Consider the following 13,939-nt stretch of genomic DNA (forward strand, 5'->3'; position numbering starts at 1 on the left):
AAATAAAATACAAAAAAGCAATATAAATTATAATTGAATTGGAATTAACAGTTTGAAAATTAATAAGTCAGAAATATAATAATAATAGCAATAATAAAAATACTAAATAAAGGGGATAAGAGCAAAAAAAAAGAAGACTCTTTTTCTAGCATGTCTAGCATGATGACTTAATGTCTGCCCATAGTCCTTATGGATGACCATGTTTCCTCCAGCTCATCAACCTATCTTCCCAGCAGGATGTGCACATGTCTGTCTGTCAGGTTAACTTAACTTTGAGGTCAAATCAAATGTATTTACTCTGATTTCACATGATGTAAGCATGCATGGCCCTAAAGCATAAAAATCTACATCCAAACATCTCCTACTAAATCCGTGCCCCAGCTCGACAACCCTCTCCTGAATTTGGATATATCACAGCTTTAATTCATGCTGTGCTCTTTAATAACTTCCCTGTTATTAAATATGTATACTCTTAGAATATGTTGGCACATTATTGCTTTTGAATTCTGCATGCACAAGTCTCTGTGTTTTATCCAGTGCCAGCTTCTGCTTTCTTTCTCTATTATTTTTGCAGTTAAACAGTCGCAGGAACTCTACCTGCTCATCCTCCCCCTGCAAACACAACAAGACCAATATTAATATTCACCACCAACTGTTTCCTTTATTTTTTCTTGTGTTGCTGCAAAGAAAATAAATGCCTTTAAGTCTCTGGCAGGAGTGTAACAGGAGAAGTTGTTTTGCTGGCAGACTATCTACGCGTTTTATCTCGGGTTTAGTCCTTCACGAGGAAAAAGCTCCTGCACGTCAAGGGCACTCGACACATTTCAGGATCGGCTTTATCAGGTCTTCATTCCGCGCAGATCCATCAACATGTTTCTAAGCAAACTGTTCTCATTGCTAATCTGAGCAGCCCAGAGGAATCCACGGGGATGTGACTGCTTGTTCAGTATGCACCTCGACAGTGATGCAGGGGTTTATAGAGGCTGAAAGATGTGGAAACAGCATGAACAGAAGGCCAGGTCAAGGGTGAGTGTTCTCTGTTGGGTTTTGCGTCTCTCATGGGGGTACAGTTTCACCTGCGGCGGTGAATAATGCAGTCCGGTTCCCTTGTTCTGCTAGAGGTCTGTCCATGGGGCAAGCCTTGAGATAGGGTCTGCAGGTATTTACATTCAAAGCACAGGCCGGGTTTCTGTGCATGAGCGGACGTGCTGCACAAGGATGGGAAAGACAAAGACACGCGGAGTGGAAAACGTCCCCGTGGCCTCTAAGTGTTGATACATTTCAACTGCGGCGTTTTTATCTTATGTTTAACCATCTGGAGGAAAAACACACAAATTGGCTTTTCAATTTCAAAGAGAAAAGGACAAAATGCCTTTGAAGCTGAGAAACAGTTTGAAGTTGTTTCCATCTGTGACATCTCTACAAACACAGATATATGAATTAATGCCCGGTTTTTCTGCTCTGTTGTTTATGTTATCATTAAGTTATCACTGAATTCTGGGTCACTCTACAAACATCCTGCTTTAACGATCAGTCAGGCACTTACAGTCGTTAGTTTGTGCCAGGATGTTCTCAGACAGATGGTGTACAGTACATTTTTGAGCTTGTGGAGAGAGTAGCTTCATTTTTGAATCCAGATCACTTTGTTGCAGAGCTGTTGATAAGAGTAGAGAAGGTTTGCTGTTAGCTAGCTTCCAAATTTTACATCAGATCAATGTTTTAATGAGCAAACCAAGTGACTACATGAAACTGTTGGTTGTTATGTCAGCAAGAATTCATTACAAGCTGCTGAAGTACGTTTTGACAAATTGTCAGGAAGCAGGAAAGTGAGAACTAGGATTAGCGACAGGTTAGCAAGATGTCACTTGATCACAGACATTGGTGGCACCATGCTCTCTCTCTCTCTCTCTCTCTGTTGGTATATAAGTGCGACACCTGAAGTACAATGCTGTAGAAGGTGTGTTTGTATTCTGGCATAGGTTTGAGCTCCTCATCTCTATGGATTACCGTAGTCCAACCCCCTAAACTACCCTGGTGCTTCCATTGATCATGGACCAACACGCTCCATTTCGATATCCGTCCATCCATTATCTTGACCGCTTATCCCGTTAGGGGTCACGGGGGGCTGGAGCCTATCCCAGCTGGCTTCGGGCGGAAGGCAGGGTACACCCTGGACAGGTCGCCAACCTATCACAGGGCAAACACAGAGAGACAGACAACCATTCATGCGCACACTCACACCTACGGGCAATTTAGAGTGATCAATCAACCTGAGCATGTTTTTGGATTGTGGGAGGAAGCCGGAGAACCCGGAGAGAACCCACACATGCACGGGGAGAACATGCAAACTCCACACAGAAAGGCACCCGCCCGGCCGGGGATTTGAACCAGGAACCTTCTAGCTGTGAGTCAACAGCGCTACCCACTGCACCACCGTGCAGCCCCCATTTAAATATCTATTCAACTTGAAATTTTGCAGTTTCAGTCATTGATTTGTCACAGCTATTGTCTTTGATTGTTACCAAATTTGACAACAACATGGTAGTCTCCACTATGGTTCTATTTTTTAATATCATGACAGCTTGCTTCATCCATTTCATGTAATGACGGCCATTATGAAAACGATACCATGAAGGCAGAGGAGAGTGAAGGGATTGTCTCTGTGTAGACGGAGCAAGAGGTAACTCAAGGTGTTGAAAAAAAAAGCCAACAAGGAAGTGCAAAAAAATTGCAGTTCCTCCAGTGTCCACTTGAGGCTGGTTGCAAAATTCAAGAACCATAAATGAAGAGAAGGCTTCGCACATCAACATCTAAGGACAGGTGCTTAGAAGAGAAGTCAGAAGAAGTCACAAAATTAGAGTTGCATGAATCCTGCACACTCTAACTTGAAAACACAAAGTTTAATGGCAACATTTCGGTGCTAGACCTTTATCATGATCATCTCTGATGAAGGTCTATCACCGAAACGTTGCCATTAAACTTTGTGTTTGCAAGTTAGAGTGTGCAGGATGCATGCAAATATAATCCAAGAACCACCATAAGGTCCTGTGTTTAAATTCCCATTTTTAAACCAAATCAAACATGTTTACAGCATGGTTCAAGAAGATGTTTTGGGGTATGAGGCTCATTTATTATTCGTACACACTAAGGGGTCAGATATTCTCATAATGCATCCATTAGGACAATTTAAAAGGTGAGAGATATACATGAATTTGCATGATTAGAGGCCTGGCTGATTTGACAGACAGGTGAGTGCATTGTAGCTGTTAGCCAGTAGAAAGTAAGGTCAAGGCAGCATTTCCAATATGGCGTCCACCGTTGATGGGCTTCAAAATGTCTCTGTAGAAACCAATGGTGAAAGATACTACGTCCATGTTTATGACACATACCTGAGAGTGTTAATACTCACATACAATATACCCACAATCTTAAAAACCCTGATGTCTCCTCGGTCATGATTTAAAAAATCCTACATTTACATTCTGATGAAATGACTCGTTGCTGTGTGAGCGGGTAAACAACAGGTTAAAGCACTTACGTAATCCCCCTTAATCATACCATCCCTAATAATGTAGGCATGGAATGTGATTACAGCAGGTTCAGTCTTTATGAGGCTCCTCTGACACAATGACAACATCTCAGTCATCAGCAGCACATTCACAGCTTGATCTCACTTACAGGGTTGTGAAGATGTTCGTATCAGCTGCTGATAATGTGAGTATAATTGGAGTTACTAAACGCAGTGTGTCAGCAAGACGGGAACATCTGATCTCCAAAACACGAGCGGGGACGGACTGATGAGTGCAGTCATTTGGGAATAACCTGACTTCTTGTTTTTTAAAGGTTTTTATAAGACGAGAGTTTGATATCTTATGTTTTTGATAATCTCAGTGGTCAGAGATGAACCTGATGAGTAAAACATTTCTCCCCTGCAGCTTTGTCTTGAAGATGAATTCCTGCACACAGCTTTCAGCATCTCACCCATAAGTTGAGTCTGATATAAGATGAAATTTGGTCCCATATCATGCAGTCCTTATCTTATCTTCGTAATCTCATCGAATCGGCAAGTGTAACCGAGGTCTGCCTCTCAGTGACAGCGAGGAGCAGTCAGGTAAGGAATGGGACCGTGGTTGGCCCGCGGTGAGGCAGGCAGGGGGAGCGTTTTATCTGAGAGGATTATTGAAGGCAGCCGTGCCCTCTCTCCCTGGCTGCCAGGGCGCCCTCGCTTTGATCCTAACTCCCTGTGAATGGTAATCACCTGGGAAAAGGTCCCAATTATCTCCCTGAAAGTCTCAGAGGTACAGTGTCCCTGTCGCTCTACCCCAGCCTCTGATTAGACACAGACACGCAGATACAGACAGGCACAGAGACACCTACATACCGTCTGCATGCTAACACACACACACACACACACACACACACACACACACTTTGATCCCAAAATTCAGCTGCACTCGGCTTCAACCCACAAAACCTTCAAGGTCTGCTCTGACATCTAAGGACACACTCCTGTTGACTGAAGGGGAGATCATACATTCGGTTTTTGTGCTCCTATATACATATTGGTCCAGAGGTGATGGGCCTAGCTTAGCACAAACTCTAGAGAGAGGGACAGGCAGCTAGCATCCAAACGAACAAAGAAAAGCTTCTTCATGCTACTCCCAAAATATCTTAAAAATGGCCGACTACCTGAGGTAGGTTGCAACCTGTCAGCGTTTTTTAGGATATTCTCCATATAAAATAAAGGATTTTAATTCTACAGTGTGCCTTGGAGTGTGTTTCAAAGGAAAGTTCACACTTTAAACCTCCACAGGAAGAAGAAATAAGCACAGCAAGACAGAAGTATCCAACGTGCACGACCCAGCAGCACTTCTGCTCCTTTCTATTCAAAAATATTCCTTCATTCAGGTCTTATCTTTAAAACTCAGGAACTATCAAACTGCATTTACAACAATCACCTGAATTTGTCCAGAATTGGAAGTTGAACTACTTTGCAATGTGGCTCAGATTTCTGATATGCCAACTGCTAGCTTGCTTCAGCTCATTAGGAAACAATGTCTGATACTTAACTGTAACGTCACAAGCCGTAAAAGTACACAAGACAACGTTTAAATTCGATAATCTGGAGTTGATGTAGGACTCTTTTCAAACTCAATGGCTATGTCTGAAATCCACCACAGACTGTGTTAAAACCATAGACTGTATAAAATATGGACGTAGTATCCTTGACGTCACCCATCTGTTTCTGAAGAGCTGTTTTGAAGCCAATCGGCAGCGGCAGCTAGGGGTGCAACGGATCAAAAAACTCACGGTTCGGATCATTTTTCGGATCAGCAAAAAAATAAAAAAATAAAAAGAAGACAAGAAAAATATAACTTTGTCCCTCCATTTATTTTGTAAAACACTTTGCCCATTAAATAAAAACAACATTCAACTCAAAATGTACTGCATGTGCAAAGCACCCTATCTGTGAGCCCAGTCCTGCCTCATTCACTGCATTTCATGGCATGGCAAGAGAAGGAGCAGAGGAACTTCTAAAGTTTCACTCCATTCTTCTTTCAATCGCTGATTTTCACCGTCCACTTTTCTTTGAGCTGCAAACTTGGAACACACCGTTTGATTCTAGGGTCCTACAGCTGGCAAAGTGCCAATATGCGAACTGCTCCATAAACGAAAGTGAAAGTTAAAAATTGTACTCGCAGCATTGGACTCTAAGTGACCCAGTAACAGCCTGTCTGCGTATCGTTGACATGGAGACAAGTCCCAGTAAACACGCGGTGACCCGACCAAAACACAGAGTGAAGGAATAACAGTTCGGCGACCACAAATAGGCGGCCGGATGCGGTCCGCGGGCCGCGTATTGACGGCCTCTGGTCTAGTGGGTGCGCAACGGAATTTCATAACGTGGCTCAAGCACATTCAGCATTCACTGTATTTCACAGGGAAACCCAAAATGCTCCCATACATGTGACTTACAAGATGCAGGAGGGTTTTCAAGTTCCTCTGCTCCTTCACTTGCCATGACTACCGCTGCGCTTGACGAGTGAGAGTGGATTGAACATGCGGTCATCACGTGAACACGCGCAACTTTTTTCATCAACCGATCCGCGGACTACGTCCGTGCCGAACCGTGGAGAGGCATCCGAACGGATCACGGATCAACGGTGATCCGTTGCACCACTAGCGGCAGCCATATTGTTTCTGACGAGGCAGTGTGACATAAGAGGCGGAGTTTGAGCCTCCAAGCCATCAGCTGCAATGTTCCCACAGGCAGCTGTGCCTCTCATTGGAAGACTAGTAATCTCAATATCTTCGAAATTGCTGCGTTAGAAAAAAAATCACATCGAGAAATGAGCTATTCAGACTACACTCGTCTTTTGTACCAGGCTGTAAACATGTTTATTTCTGCTGCAAAGATCGGCTTTTTCCCATTCATGTGTATGTGACTTCCGGTACTTCCGGAGCCAGCCTCAAGCGGATCCTCGATGAACTGCAGCTTTTAACACTTCCGCATTGACTCATATTTCTACACCAGAGGTTGCCACTTGGTTAAAACAGATACCTCAAGTGTGAAGCCAACAGATTTAGAGCTCCCCCTGCTGGCAGGTGTAACGTTAATTTCAATTCCTTTGTGTTCAACTACTTGAGATGCCGCACCTCCTGCTTTCTCACCGAGATACCAGGTCCTTTTGTGTTTTAAATTGTGATGTCTAGACCTCTTAAACCTCCAGCCTGGATACAAAACCCTGTCCTGATGCAAATACCTGCAGCAGACAAAAGGGTGTGAAACATACCTCAGATATAAATGTTTAAGTCTCCCCATGTTCGGGGTCTTTCTTCACTCTGACAGCTTGTGTGTTGATTGACTGTTACTTTGCAAAGAAGATAAAAAACCTTGTCGGCCTGCAGAAGTCTCTATTTCATTATTCACCAGTAGCAGAAAACTCCCACAACACAGGATGCAGGTCATAACGTCCTCTTTTTTCATGTTAACAGATGGAGCATTAGGAATCTGTTCTGCTGTGGAAAATGATCTAAAGAAACTCCTTCAGCTTGATAACTTTCTTCTAAATGACAAACTTTACCAGCAGAGGTCTAAACAGAGACACTTCAGGGCGAGTGTTAAATAAAGACTTGTTTCTTGTGCTGAAAGTCCGACCCGAACACAGGCACTAAACTACTCCTGCAACTACTTCAGAATAACCACGTCGGTCATGATGAGGCGTCAGTATAAGACCTCCTCATAGTCTTTGAAATAACTCCTTGGTAATCCTTGGTACCAACAGATGATGTCATCCCTAGGAAGATGCTCCCAATTTAAAGGTCTAAGACTCACCACTTTTTATAAGGACAGCAATAAAAGAGCAGGCGCACACACGCTGATAAAATCATGGGTGAGCTCATACAGTGACCTGACCCGTAACAACTACCAGCAGGCGAGACGCACAGCAAGCACACCACGCAGGCTCCGTATTTACACATGAACTTTCCCCCTCTCACTGTGAAAACACGACTTCAACGGGACCATTGAGCTTTGCTGTGATTACAAGAAGGAACATAAGAGAAATTGCATAAATACTCACTCAGCAGGTGAAACACCATTTGCCTTAACTAACCTGGAAATTACAAGCTGTTTCAAACACAGGTTTCCTTCCTCATTAAAAGCGGTTGAAAGCAGAGGCGCGGCTGAGCTGACGGGTTGGCGTGCTGTTGAATCGGCGGGGGGTAAAAAAATATACAGGATCTAATTTTACGCAGGAGATCCGGAGATGGTATCGGGGATAGCGAAGTGGAGAATGGTTGATTGAGATAAAAGACTCTGGCTTGCCTTTGAGGGCTGGCTGATTATGACTGGGCAGCAGATCACAGGAGCGAGGGAGTGAAATGGATGGGTCGATAGATGGGTAGATAAATGGGGATGGCTGGGTAGGTGTGCGGACACTAGATGGATGATATTCCGGTGGTTGCACTTTACATAACACAAGCTTTTCACCACAGGATCTCAGAGAGGAGTGTGGATATGGGACTCCACACCTCACTCTTATATACTCACAATTGTCACTATTTACTCAATCACATTCATTTACTTAATCATATTATATCATATTAATTTTACTCATATAGCCCAATATACTAATCATCACGAGTGTTTAGATACAAATATAGCGTGTACTGAAACCATGCAGCTTGGCACCACGGAGAACTGAGACCTGTACAGTATTGAGGCCTCGGTCACCCTGAACATCTGAGAGAGTGGAAAAGTACTGAGAACCAAAGAACGCCATGACTGCATGTCTGGATAGCGGAAAACCATAACAACAAGAAGGACCTGAAGGTCGTAGTCACAACGACATATTAAAAGTAAGACGTAATGTAGCCAAAAACAGGAGCCAGGGCCTTGGGAGAATTCCATGCATCAGCAGACATAGGTTCAGTATCCCAGAAATTAAGGGGGGCAGGTGGCAGACCACACGTAGCTGATGTGCATTGGTGAATGATGAGAGAACGTTATCCTTGAGGGTAGACAGGAATGTGTGTGCGCTAACTTTCACGTTTCAGGACAACTTCTCAGGCCTTGAGGAGTATGATGGGAGTCAGAACGAGGAGGACGTGGACGCGCCTCGGGCCAATGAGGGGGAGGCAACGCCCTCAAATTATGCACAATTCAAATTCATCCTATGTGTTAATAAATACTGGGTCAGGGAAAAAGTAGTCAGTTCAGACTTCGCGAACTGAACAGCACTGTTGTTGATCAGGGACACGATAGTCAGACCCAGAGTTCTGTACACTTTGCAATTTCTACTGGTGTTTAGAATAAAGCTGATTTTTGAAACTTCAATACCTCCTCCTATTTTCTTCATCAAACGAACACGCGAGGACCAGGCATTCAGAGAGGTCCTCCAACAGGAGGTAAAAACACAATTCCAGCGGGCGAGGGGATGTGTGATCGTCCGGGTGTTTTCGTCGCCGGTAAACTGTTTTCCCCGACAAAACATTACAAATCTCCACGCAGCCGAAAGGCATCAGAAACATTCAACCGGGTTCCTCTGCATCATTGCATGGCACAGCCCGAGACGCGGCTTTTCCCTGAGTCACTTCTCATAATGTGATTTTCGCCCTTGAAAATGTAATCACACCCTTAAAATAAGGCTTGCAGCGCTCTAATCCCCTCCAGTGTGCAGAAGTGCTGCGGTGAGATAAAAAAAAGAGAGGCACTGAATCACTCATCCTTTTTGTATGACCGTATTAATTGTCCTTGCTTTTTCAACAGTATCATGATAATCCCAAATAAGCCCGGATGCATCATCATTTCCACAGAAAGTAAGGAACAGCTGAGAAATACGGACTTCCCCTAAACCTCGGTAAAGACCAGATGCTTGGCTGAAACCCACAAAGGCCAACATCTTATAATTGATTTAGCTCATAAAGCCTTTATTCTTGTTTACTACAGATCCTAATGACTGCTCTATTCCAACAGATTAAAACTGGAGAAATTCAAACCCTTCTGATCTACAGCAAAAAATACAATGTCACCAACCATCCAGCCCTAAAACAACTTTATGGTAATAAGAGTTGTCTGTGCATGCAATCCAAATCAACCAACCAGGATACACTCATGGGGAGTGCTTCCTAAACTTCACCACAGTTTAGTCATGGATTGCATCAGAGTTCTGTTTTCAGCAGGACTCAGAGCCTGCAGCCATGCTACAGGCACACTGAGCTGGTACATCGACACACTGTTTTCTCCTCACACTCAGAATGCAGTGCAGTGCCAGCTTGCTGATGCAATGCAGGTATAATTTGCAACACCTTAGTTGAACAAATTAAAATTTTGCAGAAGTGATGGGGCTGGATGAAATTTAGGGAGTGCAATTCTTTATTTGGGTAAGCTGATTTTTTTTGCAGAAATCCTTCCAGTAATAAGTGAAGAGATTTTCCTCCAAGTACAAATATCAGCCGATGAGTGGCACAGCAGCGAAAGGATGCATCATCAGAGAACCATAACTTATGTTAATACAGTCATTTGGGATTCTGGGGGGGCTTTGGTGCTTTAATTGAGATGACAGGACAGTGGATAAACTGGGAAACAAGGACAAGAGAGTGGCGATGACATTGAATGTGCAAAGGACTGAAAAGGACTGTGGAGTTTACACAGCTGTTGAAACACAGAGGGAGTTCCTGGGAATGCAAACTAGTTAAGTTTTTATTAAGATTTCAAAATATCCTCATCAGATATTTAATGATCGTCTAAAGACGTTTAAAAAAAAATTGTCAATTTTTTTTTTTCAATTTTTTTTTTCAGATTTTGTATTTTTTTGAAAAAAAAACCATTTTTTTTCAAAAATAATTTTTCCCCCAAAAAAAATTTTTCCCCCAAAAAAAATTTTTCCCCCCAAAAAAATTTTTCCCCCAAAGAAAATTCAATTTTTTTTTCAAAATTAAAAAAATATATATATATTTTTTTTTTTCAAATTTTTCCAAAACCATTCAGTCATTGTTTTTTGATTTACTGATTGTCTAAAGACGTTTATGAGGGATGCATCTGGCTGATAGTCTCCAGTTAACAGGGTCGCTGTTTAATCCATAACACCGGCCGATCTCTGCCACGGCTTTTTGAGTTCAAAGGATTTTAAAGCCGTGTTGAAACGTCTTTGCTACTCGCGCTTATCTCCTCTCACGTGTTGATTCAGTCATTGCTTTTTCCATGTTTTTAACCACAGGCGCAACATTTTCACTTTTTTTCATGTTTTCCTGCTTTTGGAGAACAATTTCAAATATGAGGAAAATGTATTATTCCGACAGGCTCCGGGTCAACTTTTTTGTACATTTTTTTTGTCAAATCTTTTTTTTCCAAATAAAATTTCTTTCCAAAAATTTTTTCCAAAATTTTTTTTTTCAATTTTTTTTTTCCAAATTTTTTTTTTCAAAACAAAAATTCAAATTTTTTTCTTTCAATTTTTTTTTCAAATTTTTTTTGTCAAATTTTTTTTAGTCAAATTTTTCCCAAAAACATTCACAGTCGTTTTTTCCATCTGTGATTCACTTGATTTCTCTTTCTTTCATTAGTTTTTATTTGTTCTATCTTTTTTGTATGTGTGTGTACTTTTCAAAAGAAGAAGCTGTGATTCTCTTGAATTAGCAGCTTGTAACAGTAGTCTTCTCTCAGTTAACAGGGTCGCTGTTTAAACCAAAACACCAGCCGATCTCTGCCATGGCTTGTTGAGTTCAAAAGGATTTTAAAGCCGTGTTGAAACGTCTTTGCTACTCGCGCTTATCTCCTCTCTCTTGTTGATTCAGTGAATCCATCTGTGATGAAATATAGCACCATCTAAAACAACGCCAGCTGAGTCTCTTCATGCTAACAGGCTAACTGCTGTGTTGCACATAATGATACCTGCCTGTCCGTCTGCTGCTATGGTGTCATCTGTGATGAATGGCATTCCTCTTTGTTTTGCTGCCCTCTACTGGTCTGGTGGTGTAGTGCATTTACTTTTTTTTCCCTCCACATGTCACTGGCCTGATTTACACAATCTACCCGGGACTTCAGCCCGCGGTCGAAACGCAGACAACAATGGGGGAACAGGAACCTTTTAGTTTCGGGACTTAAAGACCCCGGAACTCAAAATGCACCTAAATGTGATGAAGATGATTAAAGGGATACTTTTCTTTTGTTTGAAAGTGGTGTTGTTTGAGGTATTTGTCTATAGTAAGTGTATCAGCCACAGGGGATGCTCCTCAGCTTGGCCTCTTCTTTGAGAAAGCGGCTGGAGATCTGGAACGGAAGCTAGGCTATCAACGGCTGGAAAAGGGGTCAACTCTACCATGTAATTTAGCTCACTTCGACAAGCTCAGATAAAGCACTATTCTTGGTCTAAGTGTATGCTCTGTTCCATAATTGTACAGCACTTTACTTTGCTGTTAGAAGGCCTATTCATTTTTGCACATACAAGTTCCTCTGCCTGCAGTTGTAGTTTCTACATATTGAACATGCAATTTACTGTCGAGCTAAATCAGCGCCTCAGTTTATTCCAAGAATCAAGTCATCTTCAAATCTTTTACATGCAAGTAGAAAAAAGGAGGCAACCCATGAAACTGTTGATATATGGATGTCATCTTTATCATCCCTGAAGCGATATAGCTGTAATGGTGAAATATTCCAATAAATCTTACACTAAAGCTAACTCAAAGTCAAGAAAAAACTCGTGTCAGTCACCAGAACAGCTGCTTGGCTCTTGGCGTCGCTGCTACAGTCGCAGTCATTCCCTCAAACCGAGGCTTCCTGACAACAAAGGAGCTGCAATCTCAAACCATTAAAACCATTAACCAAACTGTGCTCTGCTGTATTTCTTCCCAAGTAGTCCATGTTCTGTGTTTGCATTACCAGATGTGTGTTTGCATTTACTTTAACCTGCATGATGTCGGGTCTGCCAGCTCTAATTGAAAGAGCGTATGGTCTCTTTAAAAGGGAAGCTATTTTTGGCGCAGCAACTTCAGTGTGATTTTTTTCCCCTCTGAGCACACCAAACAAAGCTGTCACATGGCCCCGGCTGCACAAGACAAATGTTGCTTTGTTTGCTCTACCTGTGAGCCTCGGAAAATGTGTTTGAAATATATGACTGCTCATAGAAGCACCTTTAAAACACAGTAAGGATCCACTCTCCTCTTTCCCTTTTGTTCAAACCACACAGGACAGCAGCATATTAGAGAAGATCCTCCAGCTGGTGAGCTTCAGGATGCACAAACACTTAAAAGAAGCTCTTCAACATATGCAAACATCAGAGGAAAACCTTCACATGATTTTAAATTTGAGTTGGAGATAAATGCAGAATCCAAAACAGCTGATTCAACCAAATACTGGATATTATTTTTGGTGTCTCTGTGGGTGGTGAGATTACTGCAAAGATATTGAAGCCTGTGTTGGATTAGTCACTGCCACACTTTAAGGTACTATTCAGAGTTCTTGTGAATGGAGGGCAGGTATAAATATGACCATGAGGAGGTTTAAATCAGTGCAGAGAGGTTATTTTTATGTGAATCTGAGTGACCAGCATTGCTCAGGCATGGTTAAAAATCGTATTCTATATCTTAACTTGAATATAAAACAAAGAGTTCTTTATCAGATTAGTCTGGGAGAGTCTATCAAATGACCTTTTGAATCTCATACATCCCTTACGGACAAATTCTCCCAGATACGTGTCCGGTCTGTCTCCGATCCCTCACAGCACCGGATCTGATAGGTTTTTATTCTAGTCAAAGTATTAAAGGTGACATATCACGCTTTTTTCATCAATATATATTGGTCTAAGAGGTCCCCAAAACATGTCTTTAAAGTTTATGCTCAAAAAAACACTTTGAAATCAGATTTTGGTCTGCCTGAAAAACCCTCTTCTTCAGTCCTCCTCAGAACACTCTGTTTTCTCTCTGACCACGCCCCCTCAGGAAGTGGATGTGGCCTCGGCTCTCCAGCACGTTGATCTAATGTTTACATGTTGGCTGAATATACACGGCTGCTCAGAGACCCGCGTTACTTCAACCCTCTGAATCTGATCCAGAATCTGATCCTGACGGAGAGGCGCCTGCAGCAGGACCTTTCTGAACGATTGGTCACAGATTTAGTGTTTCTTGTTGTTTTATTTGTCAGTATGTCGACGTGTGTCTTGGTACACAGCTACGAACATGTAGCTATGTGGCTATGCTAACTAGCGCTAGCACTTATCCATGATAAATAAAAATCATCCACTAGATCTTCAAATCTGCAGACGTGGGGAGTAAAACCGACCTCTACCAGAAAGGCAGCAGGACCTTTTCTGAAGGATTGGTCACAGATTTAGTGTTTCTTGTTGTTTTATTTGTCAGTATGTCGACGTATGTCTTGGTACACAGCTACAGCTACAGCTACGGCTACAGCTACGACATGTAGCTATGCTAACTAGCGCTA

General features: G+C 42.3%; 1 long non-coding RNA gene across 1 annotated transcript in view; it reads right to left on the bottom strand.

Moving 5' to 3' along the window:
- Positions 1-635: 635 nt before the first annotated feature.
- Positions 636-13,939, bottom strand: part of LOC117806790 — a 175,950-nt gene continuing 162,646 nt past the window's right edge. Inside the window, exons 4-5 of the long non-coding RNA XR_004629753.1 lie at positions 1,547-1,654; positions 636-1,315 (exon numbers count right to left, since the gene is read on the bottom strand). This is a non-coding gene — a long non-coding RNA (uncharacterized LOC117806790). The remainder of the gene's footprint in view (positions 1,316-1,546; positions 1,655-13,939) is intronic.

This window comes from Notolabrus celidotus, chromosome 22 (genome assembly GCF_009762535.1).
Source record: "Notolabrus celidotus isolate fNotCel1 chromosome 22, fNotCel1.pri, whole genome shotgun sequence".
NCBI lineage: Eukaryota > Metazoa > Chordata > Actinopteri > Labriformes > Labridae > Notolabrus > Notolabrus celidotus.